Source organism: Myotis davidii, unplaced genomic scaffold (genome assembly GCF_000327345.1).
Source record: "Myotis davidii unplaced genomic scaffold, ASM32734v1 scaffold803, whole genome shotgun sequence".
NCBI lineage: Eukaryota > Metazoa > Chordata > Mammalia > Chiroptera > Vespertilionidae > Myotis > Myotis davidii.
Genome location: NW_006295567.1, coordinates 55,475 through 59,551, shown reverse-complemented (window position 1 = coordinate 59,551; position 4,077 = coordinate 55,475). Strand labels below are relative to the sequence as shown.

Genomic DNA, 4,077 nt, shown 5'->3' with positions numbered 1-4,077 from the left:
CACAAACAATTGTACCTAAAAATCAAAATAAAAGGACAAGGAATCTAATGAACAAAATAAACTGATGAATAAAATAGAACCAGAGGCATGGAAACATAGAACAGACTGATGAATCTAGGGGAGGGGGGTAGAAGGGGAACTTGTATGGATATATAACCAAGGAAATTGTATGGATATATACATTACCAATGGACACAGACAATAGGCTGGTGAAGGCTCGGGGCAGGGCGGAAACCATGTGGCCATGGAGCAGTGGGGGTGGGGAAAGGGGGACATCTGTAATTCTCTGAGCAATAAAGATTTAAAAAAAAAAAAAAAGTCCTTGGCTATTTGTATCCACACTTAGGGTAAGCAAGTTGGTTCAACTGTGCATATGATTATATCAAAAGACTAGTGGCCCAGTGCATGAAATTCGTGCACCTGGGGGGCGGAGAGGGGTCCCCCAGCCTGGCCTGTGCACCCTGTCACAGGGCAGGAGCCCCACGATTCATTGCCCCAAAGAGGTAGGCCCCACCCACCCATCCAGGGTTCCTCGATGGATTGCCCTAAAGAGGTAGGCCAGCGCTGGGGGAGGCCTGCGGACCCCCGGGCTGGGCTGCGGCAGAGGCCTGTGGTCCCCCGGCGCAGGTGCACGGGGAGGCCTCCCTCGCTGCGGACTCCGCCCCTGCCCACCCGTGCCTGCTGCGCATGCAGCCTGCTGATTGGTCATTATGCATGAGGGCATCCCAGCCAATTTGCATATTACCCTATTATTCGTATAGACACCATCAAGAATGGACCCAACTCTAGTCTCTCAAGTCAGGTAGCAAATTCCAGCTACAAAACCAATGGATGGTGAATTCAAGCTAAATTTTCCAACACTCTGCACCTTGCCTGGTTCCCTTCTTCTTCCAGATCCCGAAGGCAAAAACCTTGCTGATCCTATTTATCCCTTGATAGAGGTAAAGGAGTATAGAGCCTGGCACATAATAGGTGCTCAGTAAACATGTGTTGTATGAACAAACGTTCTTTCTCCAGGGTCAAAAGCCAAATGGAAATTATGAGTCTCTCTTCACTTGGAATAAACAGAGATGACCAGGGATGCATCCAGATAACCTTGGAGTATGATGAATGAGGCCTGACAACCAGCCCGGGTTCCACTTTCCAAGCTGTGTGCCCTGGTACAGGCTGTATCTGCATGGAGAAGGGGTGCCACTTTCAAGTTCACACGCATGGGCTAGAAGTGGCCCAGTCTGGGGGGAAATTCTGGCGACATATGTCCCTGAAATTGATGACAGGTTAAGTACACTTTCAACAAATAGATGTTTGATACATGGAGAAGCAAAGACTTTCATGTTCCTGCCACTGGCAATGCTCAACCCACCAACATTCCAATGTAACAAGCCATGATGCACATTGTATGTCCTGCCTCACAACCGCCAGGACAGGGCTGGTGGAAAGATCTACCCACCGCTTCTCAGATATATATTTTCCAATATAGTTTTTTTTAAAAAATGACGATAATTTTTATTTTTTAAAAAAATATATTTTATTGATTTTTTTACAGAGAGGAAGGGAGAGGGATAGAGAGTTAGAAACATCGATGAGAAACCGACTTCTGTGCAGTGGCCATGAAGTTTCAATTGCACTGTACATGTGTGCCTGCACGTATAAGGCTTAGGAAGAGCCACACTCAAAGGGGCCAAAGAGCCACAGTTTGCCGACCACGGGGTTAGGGCAATGATGATCATTTTTTTTTAAAAAAATAGGTTTTTATTGATTTCAGAGAGAGAAAGGGAGAGGGAGAGAGAGTAACATCAATGGTGAGAGATAATTATCAATTGGCTGCTTCCTGCACGCCCCTAACCGGGGATCGAGCCTGCAACCTGGGCATGTGCCCTGACCGGGAATCAGTGACCTCCTGGTTCATAGGTAGATGCTCTACCACTGAGCCACACCAGCCGGGCCCAGTGTAGTTTTATTATTCCCCAGCACCTACTCCAACTTTGTCATTTTAAAGAAGGCTCTGCAGGCGTGGCTTAATAAAGATACTGTGTTGAGATTGTTGGTTCTTTTTACAGTTCTGAGAACTGGCTATTTTGAGCCTTGTCGATGTTTTCCATACGTCTGTGTCTCGATCAATTTGCATTACTGTATAGTATCTATTGCTATTGGGTGCTATTGGTTTGGGGGCGGGCAATTCTTCATCGGGAGGACAGTCTCCAGCACTGCAGAACATTAGAACTCCTGGTCATTGATAGCAAATGCCTCCATGGGCAATGGCTTGCCTGCACTGATCACAAATTACAGATGGTCGAGCTTCGAAGAGGGCCGGGATTTAACATCACAAGACACCCTCAGGAAAGTACATACCTGGTGGAGTTGGTCAGCCCCCTTCCTCCTGCACAGCCTTCCTCTTCCTCTGGGCTCTGTGGACTTCGCAGTCTCTATCGGGAAACTGTCCAGCCCCGATCTGCGCTATGTCAGTGGGAAGGCACCTCTAGTAGCTTAGAGGGAGTGCAATGAGGAGGGTGTAGGAAACTCTTTTTAGAATTTGGGTTTCACTTCCTTGATGTTCTGTTTCTTTTCATATGTAACATATGTTCCCAGGCTCCACCATCTGTCCGTCCGTCTGGCAGTTATTGCAGGGGCCGGGGGGGCTTTATTTCGATTCATCCTTACACCCACTTTCTAGATGAGGAAACCAAGGCTTCGAGAAGGCACGAAACTTGCTCAGGGTCAACTTTCTGACTCCAGGGTCTGTGTTCTGGCAGTAGAATGGTCTCTTGCTATAAAACTATTTTTAAAAGGTTTGGGGTGGGGTGGGGGTGAGGGTGTCAGAAAAAGAGGTTTCTATTCAAAGCATGTACACATCTTGTCCCCCAGGACACACCAAGTGACATGACTAGCATTCAACTTGTCAGCACGGGCTGGAGTGTGGTGTTAGCTCATCTCGGATGGGGGTGGGGCACTGGAAAGACGCAGATTGGCTGCTGATTCATTAATAAGCTGGGATAGTGTGTGGGCACCAGCGGCAGCCAGAGAGCCGTCTGCTGGACTGCTGTCTGGAGAATTTGGCAGCTGCATTCTCCCCAGCTTTGCTGCAACCGCCCTCCTACCGCCCCCTCCTCCCCCCATATCCTGGGAGAGGAAGGAAGGAGGAAGGAAACTGGCTGGGCTCTAAGGTGGCTTCAGGGCTCTGGGGTGGGGAAAAGCAGGCATTGTGGCCCGTTAACACCATTCATTCAAACATGCATTCGTTTCATACTTATTGAGCTTCTACCACCTGCCAGAATCTATTCTAGGTGAAGAAACAGCAACAAACAACTGACAAATATCCCTGCCCTCCTGAGGGAGACACAGACAGTAAGCATATTAGTAAGGAAAATCATCTAGCAGACGGATGAAGTGCTTTGGGCAAAAGGCAGCAGGAAGCGTGCGGAGAGCTTTGGGGGCTAGATTTTAAACAGAGATCAAGGCCTCGGGGAGTGACGGGATCTAACAGCCCCTTGGTGGACACTGTTTCAAACGTGGTCACAATTACGACCTCAATACAACCCCTAAAAATGGCTACGATTATTCCATTTCAGAGACAGAGGCAGTGCTTTCAGGGTCTCACAGCCAGCACGTGGTGGAGCTGAGGTTTGAACCCAGGCAGCAGGAAGTCCAGCAGCGGGAGGTGGCTGCGGAGCCGCAAACCGGCTTGGGAAAAGGCACGTTGCGGGCGCACATGCGGCCTCTGTGGGTACCCTGAATCCAATACGGTCCACCCATGGGCGAATGTGGATGGACTTGAGTGGGGGTGGGTGTGGGGACTCTCCCCGTCCGTGGCTGCAGAGGTGGCGGCCGGTGGGGGAGGGAGCTCACTGCTAGGGTTGCCCCGGGACTGTGCCGGTCGGAACCTCACCCCGCCGCCACCCCCTGGCCAGTTGCTCCAGTCAATAAGGCGAGGAGGACCGCGCGGCGCTCGTCGCCCTCCTTAGGGCTCGCCTGGGAGTTCCTGCCGGGGCCGAGGAGGGCCGCGGAGGCGAGCTCGGGAAGGGAGGACTCAGAGCACCCGCTGTCGGCCCTCGGGAGAGGCGCGCGAGGGGGGGGGCC

General features: G+C 50.8%; 1 protein-coding gene across 1 annotated transcript in view; it reads right to left on the bottom strand.

The window, feature by feature from the left end:
* TMEM233 (transmembrane protein 233) overlaps positions 1-4,077 on the bottom strand; it is a 37,959-nt gene that overhangs the window by 32,841 nt on the left and 1,041 nt on the right. The window lies entirely within an intron of this gene.